Source organism: Castor canadensis, chromosome 2 (assembly GCF_047511655.1).
Source record: "Castor canadensis chromosome 2, mCasCan1.hap1v2, whole genome shotgun sequence".
Classification (NCBI taxonomy): domain Eukaryota; kingdom Metazoa; phylum Chordata; class Mammalia; order Rodentia; family Castoridae; genus Castor; species Castor canadensis.
The window spans coordinates 135,965,865-135,980,723 of NC_133387.1; the positions used below are offsets into that span (position 1 = coordinate 135,965,865).

The window sequence follows — 14,859 nt, forward strand, 5'->3', positions numbered from 1 at the left end:
CTCCTTTTATTAGTATGAAGTGACCTTCCTTGTCTCTTCTGACTAATTTAGATTTGAAGTCTACTTTAGCTGATATAAGTATTGCAACTCCTGCCTGTTTTTGGGAACCATCAGCTTGGTAAATCTTCTACCATTTCACCCCAAGGGAATGTTTGTTTCTGAATATAAGGTGGGTTTCTAATAAATAACTGTATGTTGGGTCTTCTTTTTTAATCCAGTTTGCCAATCAGTGTCTTTTGATGGTAGAGTTGAGGCCATTAACGTTCAGTGTTAATATTGAGAAATATGTGGTGATTCCTTCTATTTAGTTGTTTTTGTTGTGTAAGGGTTTGTGTGTGCATAACTAATTCTATGCTATCTGATTACTTGTCTGCTCTTCTCTTGAGGTTTTATAATTCCCATCCTTTCTCAACTATGTTTGTTTTCATCTTCTCTGTGTAGAATTCCTTTCAGAATCTTCTGTTGTGGCGGTTAAGTGGTCATGTATTGTTTTAGTTTCTGTTTATCATGAAAGATTTTTATTTCTCCTTCAATTCTGAATAATAGCTTTGCTGGGTAAAGTATCCTAGGACTGAAATTTTTTTCTCTCAGTGCTCAGAATACCTCACTCCATGCCCTTTTTGATTTTAAGGTTTCTGTTGAGAAATCTCCTGTTATTTTGATGGATTTGCATTTATATGTTATTTAATTTTTCTCTGTTATAGCCTTCAATAATCTTTCCTTGTTCTCTGTGCTGATTGTTTTAACTATAATATGCCATGGGGAGGTTCTATTTTGGTTATGTCTGTTTGGTGTCCTGGAGGCTTCCTGAACCTGAATGGGCATCTCTTTCTCATGATTTGGGAAAATTTTTGGGATTACTTTATTGAATACATTACCTATACCTTTGGTTTGCACCTTTTTTCCTTATTTGATGCCCATGATTCACAGGTTTTGTCTTTTGGTGGAATTGCAGAGTTCTTGTACATTGCTTTTGCAACTCTTGAGTCTTTTGTCTAATAATTCTTCTGTTTTTTCTTTAACAACTATTTTGTCTTAGAGCACTGAAATTCTGTCTTCCACTTGTTCCAGTCCGTTGGAGTGGCTTTCGACTAGTAAGGAACTTTTATTTTCAGGAATTCTCTTTGATTGCTTTTTCTGAGACTTTCCATGTCTTTGTTAAACTCCTCTTTCATATCTTGTGCTGTCTTCATTTCATTTATCTCTTTTTCTTTTTATAATCTCCTTAGTTTCATTTTGGCATTTGTTGAAATCCTCTCTGAGTTTATTTAGTTGTTTCTGTGTCTTCTTGAGAATTTTTATTCATGTTTTCTTGGGATTCATTGAATTGTTTTGTATGTCCTCTTTAAGCTCATTGGACATTCTTATCACTATTCTTCTGACATCATCAACTGGGGTTCATCCCCTTCACTTTCTACCAATTCCTCTATTATGTTATTGTTAGTCTTTTAAGGAGTAGTGTTCCCTACCTTATTTTACACCTCATGTTTGCTCATGTGATGTTGATTAGTTAGGTGGGGATTTTAATCACCTGTTAACTTTCTCTTGACTTAATTTTTATGCTCCAAATAACCTAGTGGTTAGCTAGGTTGTTGTAATATTTCTGTTCCTTCACCTAGAGGCATAACTTAGCAATAACACCTTCATAGATCCAATGGCAAACCCTTTATTTACATAATATAAAAACCATTGGCAATATTATCTATAAAAGTGGGTAGTGGGGGAGAAAACAGTTGCTTGCATAGAGATTAATACTTAGGTAATTGCAAAGATGGTGTTAGAAGAGGCATCAGGGGGTGAGGGGGTGAGGAGGAGAAGAGGTATAAGGTGTGGGGGCTACAGGGTAATAAGGCCCTAATGTGTGTAACGGTATACTTTAGTTGTTTTTAAGGAGGGTCCTATTGTCAAGGTTTGCAGATTATGTTAGTGCTAACATATAAAATTGGTATAATAGACTATTCAGTCAGTGATGAGTGTGAAGGAGGTTGGGACAGTGAGGAGAAAGGGATGGGGAGGAAAGAAAGGTAAGGAGAAGAAAGGAAGAGAGAAAAGAAGATAAGAGAAGACAAAAATGAGGAGAGGGAAAGGGAAGTGGAACAAGTGAGGGCTAAGCACATTGACATATGAACTGAATGGAAGAGGGAGATAGGTATTTTAAATGAAAAAATTAAAAAATATGTGTTTATTGCCAAAATTCCTTCATTGGTAATGGTAGGAATGGGTTTCTTTTCAGATCAGTGTGTTCTGTGCTCTTTACTCTGATTTCTAATCCAGATGCTGACACTTTTGACAGGAGTTTTCTCAGTGTCTCTGCCCCTTCTTAAGGATGGTATGCTGGGCTGTGTGGCAATGAATGTTGCCCCTCCCTAAAGGACAGCTTTGGGGGATCTGCTCAGGGTGTTTTAGCTCAGGCTTTTCTTGGTGAGATGGGCTATCTGGTGTAGGAAGTTTCTCTGAAGTGAAGTGATCTCTTGGGGAGCTGCTATGTGAGCAGTTGCTAACCCCTATTGCCCACAGAGCAAGTCTGGGAGCTAGAATTGAACTTTTTGGTCCACCACTTTTCTCTTGGAAGTTTTTCAGTTTCAGTTTACTACCAGTTTCTCCATGGTGGTGGAATGTGTTGTTGTTTTCACCAGACTTTGGCTGGGCCACACAGGCTGGATCATCTCAGTGTTCTGCTCCACCCCCACCAGGTGGAGGTGAAAATTTTCTTCCATTTATTTGGCTACCAGCTTTGTCCAGGAGGGGTGCAATTTGCCCACCAGCTGCACTGGACTATGTGGTTCCCTCCAGAGTAGATGTCCTGTTGTGCTCACCTAGTGGGCTTGCAGTGTCACTTGGTGGAATCAGGTCAGTTCCAGGACAGTGCAGTCAGGAAGGAGTGGAGGTTCTGTGTCCATGAATTATGGTGGGTTTGGAACATCCAGATGCTTGCAGAACTTGTTTTGCAGTTCTCTGTGTTGTGTTACTGATCTTCCAAGAGAGGAGAAAAGAAGCCTAAAAAAAGAGAAAAATGGTTTTCCAGCGGGTGGGCCAGCAGCAGTTGCCAGTCCACAGAGCCTGGGCTTTTGGGGCTGTTATGTGCTGTAAAAAACTAATTTAAGCATCAGTCATTGTACATTATGTGTACCCTATGTATTGGCAGTACTGTAGTTGTCAAAAAAGCCAGGTTACCCAATCCTTACTACCACAAATCTGAAGTATCATGGAATCATGGATCTCAGGGTTTCAGGTCCATCAGCTATCCACCTTCTTAATCTCTCTCTCTCTCTCTCTCTTTCTCTCCTTCCTCCTTTCTTCTTTTCCTCCCTTCCTTTCCTTCCTTCTCTTCCTTTTCTTCCTTCCTCCTTTGCCTCCCTCTTTCCTCCCTCTCTTCCTTCCTCCCTCCTTCCCTTCCTTTCTTCAACTGTTGTTTTATTTGTCCAGAATTCCTTCCCTCACCTTTTCAGATATATAGACTTCTTCTTTTGGAAATGCCTATTTCTCCATTCCTTTATATGTCATAGGCTCCAGGGCTCCAAACAATCACATCACTGTGCCTACCTGACACACCTGTCCAGGTTTGTCTGTAAGATTCAAGATTCTAGGGTTTGATCCTAGGATTTTCAAGGTAAAACTGGCAAAGGAGATCAAGTCTTTTATCCAAAGGAAAGCTTGCAATTCATTTGACGTCTTGCCTCCCTCCCACCCCTGTTCAGAGGACTTAATTGACAGGTGCTTTCCTTTGATTACTTGGGAGGTCTTAATTCCTGAATTGCAGAATTTTTCTACATTCCTAAGAAGACGTTTATAGATCTCTCAGCTTCATTATATATATGTGGCTTAGGTTCTTGCTATCTATTACTTGTTATTTAGAACACTGAGTGAGAAAATTAGGGCAAATATTCTCTCTCTTTCATTATAAATGTTTTGTCCAATATCACAGTAGATATACCAAAGCCAAAATTATAACTCAGGGTTCTTAATTTTAAATTTACTTTCATTTCCATTATATCATAATGCTTCTTTGTGGCTTTTATAATCTACATTAGAAACATATCCACATATGTTGGCCTCAAAATTGTATTAATTTGTATCTCTTAATTTTTTTACACCTCATGTAAGTATTTCTTCGGGGTGCTCCTCCTTCAACTTCCAGATTTCCCCATAGACTTCTTGATCTATTGTGGTGCTCCTCACCTGATTCTCACCAATCCTTGGTGATACTGAGCAGAGGATCAAATTCAGGGAAAAGAATCTAGGTCTCCATGGGATGGACAAAAGGAAGTACAGGACAGTGAAACAGAACAGGGAAACAGTGAAGTTAACAATGAAAATTCCTTTGACAGACATGTTCTTCTTTGCAGAGGCTGGCATGGTACAGCCAGGAAACATCAGTCACTCCCTGTACTTTATCTGCTCACTGGTTGGTTCTGCTAGGACTGGGGAATCCATAAATTAAAGTTGCAGATGTAATACCCATAGCTGTCTTCCCCCTAGTTCAGGGTCATAGTCAGACCCAGATTGATCTAAGTAAAAGTAGAATAGTGTCAGTGATGGGACCTAGCCTTTGAACTCATAGAAAGCTAGTGTGCTCCTTCTTATCATCATGGGAGGGCTTTGGAATGTTTCCTTGGTCCACTGCTTTTAGTACTATTGCCTTTTATGCAACTTAGAATAATATACTTATAGGAAAATATTCTATTCTTGTTTTTCCTTTTTTATTTTTGTGTTGGTGGTACATTGTGGCATTTACAAAAGTTCTTATAATATATCAAATATATTATTCTTGAATTTACCTCCTCCACCATTCGTCTTTATATCCCTCTCCTGAGATAGTTAATTCCTGGAATAGTTTCAACAGGTCTCATTTCTAACATAAGTCTTCACATTCTTCAATTCCTCACCTACCTTCTACTTGACCAGGGGAGGGCTAGACTTATTAACATGCTTTTAACAAATAGAATATGGCAGAAGTGATGCTGTGTGTTATCTCAGGTTATGACATAAAAGGCACTATGATTTTCTCCTGTTTTCTTCTTTGTCATTCACTTTATGAATTTTTCTTTTCATTTTAGCATAGAAAGACCCATGTGGCCTCTTACCAAAAGCCTAGAAGCAATGGAGGCCTCCTGCCACTAGTCCTGTGAGGGAGTCATCTTAAAAGTGGATTGTCCAGCTGCAATCATGCCTTCTGATGGTGTTAGCCCTCACTGACATCTTATATGCAGCCTCATGAGAGATCCTGAACCAGAACCTACCAGTTAAGCTGCTCCTGAAATCCTGGTCACAGAAACCACAGTGGTAAGTGTTTCTTGTGTTAAGCCATTGAATTTGTAGGCAATTTGTTATGTAGTGATAGATAATTAAATAGATATTTTTTTAGTGTACACTGGACTTGACTTTAATGTCAGGGTTCTGAATTTCAAGTTGATGACATAAAGGGATAAGACTTTTGAAGGGTTTTAGGAGGTGACCATTGTGCCTGTGGGAGGAATATAAATAATTTCTGACCAGAAGGCAACTTTTGAAGTTTAAAATATGTCCCCAATTTTTTTCTTTTTGGTGGTATTGGGGCTTGATTCTAGGGCCTTGGACATGATAGGCAGGCCATCTACTACTTGAGCCATACCTCTAGTTCTTTTAGCTTTAGTTATTTTTTTCTAATTGGGTCTCACATTTATGCCCACTCCTGCTTGGAACACAATTCTCCTATTTACACTTCCTGGATAGTTGAGATGACAGGCACACACTCCCACACCCAGTTTTTGCTGGTTGAGATGGCAGTCTCACTAACTTTTTGCCCACTTGGCCCCAAACCTCAATCCTCCTGACCTCTACCTCTCAAGATTAGTAGGATTATAGACATGAGCCACTGCACTTCACCTTGACCACAAATTCTTTAAAACTTCTTTTTTTAAAGGCAGCACTCAAATCTCTTTACCCAGAAATAAACAATACATTCAGCTTCCTCAGAGGTGGGTTCTTGGCTGTGCAGATGTGTACAGTTACACAGAGCCCCATATTCAGAAGAACCCTGCAATCCTGTAATAGGCAGAATGCTCATTTGCTGCAGCTTGAAGCTCTCAATCATTTTTGTGCACATTATGTGGTAAGTCCTATCTGCTCTGCCACAGCCTTGAGGTCACTGCCTTTCATGATTGTTGGTCTTCTTTCTATATCCTAGAGAACTCTTTTTCTGTGGTCTGTGGGAATGTGGGAAACAGCTATTCGTTTTATGTCTCCTTAGACAAAATGAATTTCTTCTGGTCTTTTGAATCATATGCTCAGTTGGTAACCTCAGAATTCTGAGGTGAAGACAGTCGGGGTATGCTGGTGGTCACTGTCTGGTGTGGCTCCTCCCCTCCTCACCCCAGGCTCAGGGGTACTTCACACATTCAGGTCTTAATTATCTCTGTTCCTTTATGGGGACACAGAGCATCCAAACCCTATTGTTTCTTTTTTCTTCATTTCTTTCACCTTCTCTAGGGATTACCACATTTTTGGGGAAGCTTCTGGACTAAAACATTCTTTGATAACATTAGCATTTAACTTATTTGCAATTAATCACTGTTTCTATTCAGCTTGAACACTTCTTTTTTTTGCTAGGGTCCCACTATGTACTCTAAGCTGGCCTTAAACTCACTATGTAGCCCAGGCTGGTTTTGAACTTGCAGTCTTTCTGCCTCAGGCAGTGGAGTGATTGCATTATAGATATATACCACCATGCCTACCCTAAACACATTTTTTGTTTATTTATTTAATTATTGTTGTTTTGGAGTACATTGTGACATTTATGAAAGTTCTTACAATTTATCATAGTTGAATTCACCCCCTCTACTATTCTTTATTTCCCCTGACCCACTCCTGCACACATTCTTAAATCAATAATAATTCTCCTTGGGAGAAGAGACTTGAAGTCTTAGGGCTAGAAATTTGCTTTTTGGGAAAACGTGTGTTTGCAGCTTCCCTAAAATGGCAACAAATGGGGTGAATGGATGGTTCTTGGAAATGATACATTTTTTTGTATCTCCTAAAGAATTTCTCCATTAAGTAATTGTTCTCAAGCAGGGACTTGTATGAATGTGTCATCTCTATTCTGGTCTCTGTTTTGTAGCATTTCTATTGACTCTGGGAAATTTTGAAAACACCATAAAGTCAGAGTTTATCTTCAGCACTTTCTATTGTAACTCCTGTATAACCTGCAAGTTACTAACTTGGGAACTTTCTCAACTCAGTTTGATTGGAGAGCCTGTGGTCATGATTGGTTTCTTTGATTGATTCAGCTGTAGGTCCTTTGACTTCCTTTTCAGAGGAAGATAGTTAGAAAACAAAATACAATTTCAAAGGTAAGGCTACTGGATTTATTTGCTTCTCTCTTTCAGGTTATGCCCAGTCTCTTTTGACCTGGAGATGCCAAGGAAATATCTGGATACAAACTAAGAAACAACTGAGGTGAACTGAGAGGCTTCTGGAGATGTGTGAGGGTCAACAGACTCATTAAGGCACATAGAATTTGTCCAGATATCCACTAGTGGTAATGGATCTCATGTCAATGCATATTCATGTTCACATATAAGATAAAACTTATTATTTTAGATATCATAGTAGCAGACACACAGATGTATTACTCAGATCCCCCTTCAAGAAAGGACATGTTGCTTATTCATAAGGAGTACATTTTTCTGGCAGCTTTCTGTGGTTTTCTTCTTCAAATCTACTTCAGCCTCTGAACTGGGATTGCCCTAATGGACAATCATTGATCCAGAATTTCCCACTGGGACAGCAGATACTCCATATGAATATAGTCTGCCATCTCCCCTATTCAACCCTACTTTCTCCCTTTTCTTTTTACAGGTGTTACTCTTCAATCTACTATTTGCATTCTTAACTCTGTCTCAAAATCTGCTTCCCAGAGGACTTGACCAACAGTGGTTCCAGGAATGCTTGGAGGAAACAGGTGCTAAGATGAAGTTTGGGACCTGGATCACTCATGACTTGGCTGACAATGAGAGCTACATCCCAAGTGGTTTGGGGTATGGGTACAGCTAGTCTTTGGCATGAAGTATTTCACCTATTGCAAAAAATTTCTCTGATGAATTGAGAGAATGTTCCAAAGCAATGATTTAGGCATTTGAAAAGAATTGGGGAAATATTCCATATGAGGAAAATGGAACCTGCTTTTATTATTATTAAGTTGTACTACTGCCTTAGAAAGATAATGAATACTAAGTTCAGAAGTCCTCATTGGTAGTTTACAAAAAGGTCTTTATTTTCAGCATTTGTTTTTTTTTTTAATCAAAAAAGATGAAATAGAACCCTGAGCTTCCAAGACAATTGACTATACATACAGATGGGGCAAATATATTATGCCAAGATCAGGGCTCTGGATGAAAAACTGGGTTTTTGACATATGGGATGGGGACTACTTATTGGCTGCCTCCCAGATATTGGCTTCCTTGGCTCCTCTGAGCTCTCAGAGCTTGTGGAGTTTGCCCTTTCTCCTTTAAAGAGCTAACATGTACTCCTTCTATATAAGAAGGCATTGTAAGCCAGGTAACCAACATGTAGGCTGCCCTCTGCAGGAGAAGATCCCTGTGCTACCTTATCAAGATATTGTCCTACATATTCTCTTGGCTATTAGGCCTATATTTTAGCATGTCCCAATTGGTCATATCTTGACACTGATAAGGGAAGAAGAGTATCGCACTTCAAAGGAGTTACATGACTTATCATGTACCAACAGGAGCCAGAGGTTTGCCATGGTACTGGATTTGGAGGGTTATTGAGTATGATATTGGGTAAAGAGGAGTTAGTTTGCTGGCTTATAGACACTGTTGAACAAAGGATTTGACACATTGGCAAAGGTGTTAGACATGGGGCAGTGAAATGGAAATGCAAGAATTGCCATTTCAGATACTGGAGGAAGGTAATAAAAGTCTAAGAAAAGTGAACATGATGGAGTGGAGAAACTAATGTCAGGGAAGAAAATATGTCAGAGGATTATATTCCATGAGAAGGACCAGAGGCCACATACCCCTTACCAAAGCCTTCAGGAAGGCACCTTTTCTAAAAAGGTGTTCTACCATTGTTAAAAATTTCATTGTTGGTTCTCCTTTGTGGACCAGTAGAGGTTACTGCAGAATATTATTAGCCATGAAGTTTTGAAAGTCCCAATTTTCTAGTGTAGGAATGATGTTTGAGTCTATTGGTGACAGCAAAGGCTACCATCTTTGAATGGGGCTCAAATCAAGATGTGTGCAGATTACAAAAAGATGTAATGTGCAGATTCCAATATAAGAACCTCTGTTGCTTAGACTATTTGATTCAGAAAACTTTGAGAATAAAAGTGCAGCCCCATCAGTTTTTGAAGCCAGGTTATAATACTTTTTGAAAAACAGCTTTTGGATTCCTAACAGTTTCTAATAAACACAGAATACTTGGTCATGGACCAAGTAATCATGATCTGAGAACTTCCTATGATATGTAAGGTCCTGGTGAGCCACAAAATCATTCTATTATAAGCTAGAAGTGGTATAGGTCAGATTTAGAACAGTAAGACCATGGTGCACAAACCACCTATGTGAACAAATAGCCCAGACTCACTATAGTTGTTCCAAAGTTCTTCTTTCAGTATACACTTACCATGTAGAATACATTGTACCACCCAAAAGCATCTGGCCTAGTAGAGTGTTGGAATAGCTTGCTGAAGGTGCAGCTGAAGTGTAGGTCAAAGGTAACACTCTGAGGACATGGTGCCATCTTCCAGGATGCAGTACACACACATGATTAAAGGCCCTTATGGAATGCCATGTCCCCAAAGGAAAGAACACATAGACCCAGGAACTAAGGGATGGAAGTGAGAATGGCTCCATTTACCATAATTCCCAATGACCTAATTGGGGACTTTTTGTCTCTTACCCTTGCAACCTTAGGCTTTGAAACATTAGAGAAGGAACTCTGTTTTCAAAAGATGCACACTTTTCCCAGGGGAAACATCAAGAGCTCCATAAAATTATAAGCTATGGCTATCCTTTGAGACATTTGGATCCTGGTATCCAGGGATGAGCAGGTGGGCTGAGGATGAAGCTCAGTGGTTAAGATCTTGCCTAGTGTGCACAAGACCTGGGTTCAATCCCCAGCACCATCAAAAAGAAAAGATGCACAGAAATGAACAAGTAATAATTACCATCTTGTCAAGGATGATCAAACTTGGACTTCATGGGAGATAGAGCTATTTTTTATAATGGAGGTGGGTGATTCACTTGGGTGCTTCGTGGTACATTCTTGCTCAACTGTGTCTATCAATAGACAAGAACAGAAAGCCTAAGCTGACAAAGATATGGTTTCTTGGGGCTCAGACTACACAGAAATGAGGGTTTCAGTCACACCAGTAGGGAAGCCACAGACTAAGAAAGGTGGTTGCTGAGGGTGAAGGGAGTTCAGACTGCATAATGGAGGAGGAAGTCATTAAGAACTAGAGAGTAATAAATAGGGGGTTGACTGATTAAAATACAATATATTTACATGTAAAATACCAAGGCAAAACCTCACTGAACAATGAACAGATACTACAACAATGAAAGATAGGAATATAAAAGCAGGTCATGTTAAGGGGAGGACAATAGCAGGTGGGAGAGGGTAAGTGAAGAGGGCAAAGGTGGGTGAATATGGTTGAAGTACTTTCTATACAAGTATGAATATAGAATATGGAATATTGAAACCTGTCCAAGTCATTTCAAGAAGGGGTGTGAAGGTGTTGGTGAGGATGTGGGGAAAAAGGAACCCTCATACACTGCTGGTGGGAATGCAAGCTGGTGCAACCACTCTGGAAAAAAATTTGGAGGCTTCTTAAAAATCTAAACATAGACCTGCCATATGATCTAGCAATCTCACTCCTGGGGATATACCCAAAGGAATGCGACACAGGTTACTCCAGAGGCACTTGCACACCCATGTTTATTGCAGCACTATTCACAATAGCCAAGTTATGGAAACAGCCAAGATGCCCGACTACCAATGAATGGATCAAGAAAATGTGGTATTTATACACAATGGAATTTTACTCAGCCATGATAAAGAATGAAATCTTATCATTTGCAGGTAAATGGATGGAACTAGAGAACATCATTCTGAGCGAGGTTAGCCAGGCTCAGAAGACCAAAAATCGTATGTTCTCCCTCATATGCAGACTTTAGATCTAGGGCAAATGCAGTAATGTGGTTGGACTTGGGTCACATGACAAGGGGAGAGCACATATGGGAGGTATGGGAATAGGTAGAAAACCCAAAACATGAAAGTGTTTGATGTCCCCACTCCAGAGGAACTAATACAGAAACCTTAAAGTGACAGAGGTCAACACGAGAAGGGGATCAGGAACCAGTGTAAAGATCAGTTAGAAATGAATAAACTTGAGTTGTAATACATTTGTACATGAAAGCAATGGTAGGAATCTCTCTGTATAGCTATCCTTAACTCAACTAGCAAAAACGCTTTGTGTTCCTTATTATGCTTATGTCTTCTCTTCAACAAAATTAGAGATAAGGGCACAACAGGCTCTGCCTGGAAGTGAGGGAAGAAGTGGGGGGAGAGATAGGGGAGGGGGCAGGGGGGAGAAATGACCCAAACAATGTATGCACATGTGAATAAATGAATAATAAAAAAAAAGAAAGGGAGTGAGGGACGACGGAGATTAATAGAGGGAATGAACCAAACCAGGTTGTAGTATATGTACATATGGAAATATCACAATGAAGCCCTCTGTGCAACTATCATATACTAATAAAAACTTTTTTCTTTTTTTAAAGAAGCAGCTATGGTCCTGAGACTCATTGCAGCAATGAGGCTGTAGATTGTCTTGGTAATATCTCTTTTAGTTTCTTTTCAGGTAAAGAGGCTTATGAGAACCCAGGAAAAATTCCTCTCAAACTTGTTTGGAGAAATAGATCCACATAATACAAGGGGTGAACTTGTCAGTTATGGAAATAAGCCAGCTACATTCCTCTTCACAAAAGCTCTATCTCCACTGTGGGTAATGTGGTATCTGAAGTTTCCAATTGTTGACTATATCCAGGTCATCCCATCTTTTGAGCTGAGGTTATGCTCTTTTCAGGGTGGCCCCTGTGAGTGACTAAGCAAGACTGTGGTACAAGAGTCTGGTCATTTCCACCCAACAGATGACTCATAGCTCCTTGCTAGGCTAGCTGATGTGGGTCATAGTCTAACACTGCCACTCAACCCATCTTACTGTAGCCCTTTTTCCTTTCACATGTGTTATTCCCCAGCAACAAAGTTTTGTACTCCTAACTCTATCTCACTACCAACTTCCCAGAGGAGCCAACTTCCACTGATTTTAATTTAAGAAGATGAATTGGAATGTATTGTCATAATGGTTTCTTTCAAAAGGGGAAGCTTTTAAAAGCAAACTAATGGTTAACAATGAAATGTTTAAGTAGTGCAAGGATTTTGAATGCCTCCAAAGAAATAACAAGTGTTTGAGGTGATGTGTATTCCTAGATCTGATCATTACACATTATGTACATGTATTAAAATATCACATTGTGCCCCATAAGTATGTACAATTATTATGTTACAATTATATATATATTTTTAAAAAAGGAACTGCTAAGGGCAATAACCGACAACATATTCCTGATATCACTAAAGGGCATGTATCTTTTGTCCTTGGTTTGTCAGTTACATTTTGCATTCACTTATGAAAGTGTTTATGTTCCAAAAGTAATGGAAAAAGACTTAAAGTATAATGTTTGAAAGAAAGTTTTATTTCTGAAAAACATGTATAGGTGAGACTGTACTGATACAAAGACTATATTTCTGTGAAATCCCTGAAGACTTTAGTGACTTCTGTCTATTTCTGCCTCTAGGACTTTGCTTGTGTTTTCTTGTTCCTTCTTTCCTTAGCTGCCCAATCAGAAACCTCATCTTTGGACTCAGTGCTGTCAAGAAGCTTTCTCTGACTGCTCAGGGGAAGTGATACGTTTCATCTCTTCATTCTTAGAAAACCCTTTGGCTTGCTCCATGTATCTGGCACTTGCTTAGAAAAAGTTTTGTTAATGAATTTAGATTATCTCAACTTTCTAAATAAAATTTAAGTACTTCAAAGATCAGACTGTGGTTCATTCCTATTTTTATTTACCACTTTTACTCTGGTCAGTGTCTTTAAGATAAAACATTTAATAGATGTAGTCTACATTTTCTTGTTTGGGACATCCAATCCTTTACTTATGGTATGGGCTAAGAAATGAGTTTTGATTAATTATTGTTTTCAATGTTCAAGACTTCTCTATGTCAATATGCTGATACACAACCATAACTAGTTCATCTTACCTCTCTGACCTTCTGTTATTCATTTTGAAATTAAGGAATCTAGATTTTATAAGTAAAATCAACTATAACATTTACTGACTGAATACTTAAGATGACCCAGGCATAAATAATTTCTCTGTACTATATTTTATTCAATTCTCCTTTTCTAGAGAATACTCTGGTTTGAAGAATTTTATTTAATTGCTCCCAACCACCAGCTAGTGGAATTGAACTTGAACACAGTTCCAAATAACTCCTAAACCTATGCTCTTAACTGTACATCATCTTGCCTCTTTTTTATAATGAGTGATATGGCAAGGGTATTTCTAACTTTAGAATTCTTGAAATTGCTGTTACTTTTAGAGAAGTAGAGCTGAAATTCTTTATTTTTTCAAGAATTAAAAATATCTGATGTGAAAAGAAATCCATGAGACTTTTTTTTTTTTGGAAGTACTGGGGGGTCAGGACTTTGTGCTTGATAGACCGGTACTCTACTGCTGGAACCATGTTTCCAGCTCTTTTTACTGTGGTTATTTTGGACTTAGGGTCTCACTTTTTGCTCACACTGGCCTGGCCACTACTGGAACCATGTTTCCAGCTCTTTTTACTGTGGTTATTTTGGACTTAGGGTCTCACTTTTTGCTCACACTGGCCTGGCCTGTAATCCTCCTAGTTTTAGGCTTCCCACTGTTGTTGGGATGACAGGTGTGTGTGTCACCACACCCAGCTACTGGTTGAGATGGGGTCTTGCTAACTTTTTTGGTCTGGCTGGTTTAGAACCACAACCCTCCCAATCTCTTATGTACTCCTTAAACCAGGATCCTCTCAATTTCAGCCTCCCTTGTAACTAGGATTATGGGTGTGAGCCACCAGTGCCCAGCTGAGAGTGATTGCTTTTTTTAATAGGTCCTCAAAGGTATTTGTCTTTGGATGGAGGAATCCTTTATTTTAAGGGACACTTAAGTGAGCCGCAGAAGTAATGAACTTGGGGAGGGACTGTATACAGTGTGTACTAATCTCTTGGGTTTCATCATGCCTAGAGTTCAATATACACAAAGGAGACCTAATAAGAGATAGTGCCCCCTCTGGTTAGCATTGATGAAAAGGTTAGTGATATGAGGGTGGAGAAAGCAGGTTTTATTCCTTTTTGATAGACTATATTCCTAGCAGTCTGGTGGGAGGGGGAGGAAGGCAAGTCTAGAATAAAAATAAAGCCCCTTTAATTTTGAAAATGGTGAGAGAAAATTAAAATACCAAGAGTCAGTCCTGAAGGCAGATTGTTTTTGACATGAACACTGCTATAGCAGACAAGGAAAATGATTACAGGAAAATATGGGACAGCATGGAAGGAACGTTACTTGACCCCACATCATGTGTTTGTAAACTCCTATGCTCAACCCAATTGCTAGGTGTGGATCATAGAAAGTCTAGGATTGGATATTTATGGAGGGAATATTTGCCATCTTTCTCAAATTTGATGATTCTTTTGCAAATCACATAACCATGCAAATTCCTCCCAAGGTGTGCAAGACAGGAAGGATCTCTGGTCTTCAC

General features: G+C 39.1%; 1 long non-coding RNA gene across 1 annotated transcript in view; it reads left to right on the forward strand.

Annotated features, from left to right (window-relative positions):
• The window catches only part of LOC141420799 (uncharacterized), a 110,572-nt gene extending 99,022 nt beyond the window's left edge, over nucleotides 1-11,550 (forward strand). Inside the window, exon 3 of the long non-coding RNA XR_012445447.1 lies at nucleotides 5,058-11,550. This is a non-coding gene — a long non-coding RNA (uncharacterized lncRNA). The remainder of the gene's footprint in view (nucleotides 1-5,057) is intronic.
• Nucleotides 11,551-14,859: the final 3,309 nt, after the last annotated feature.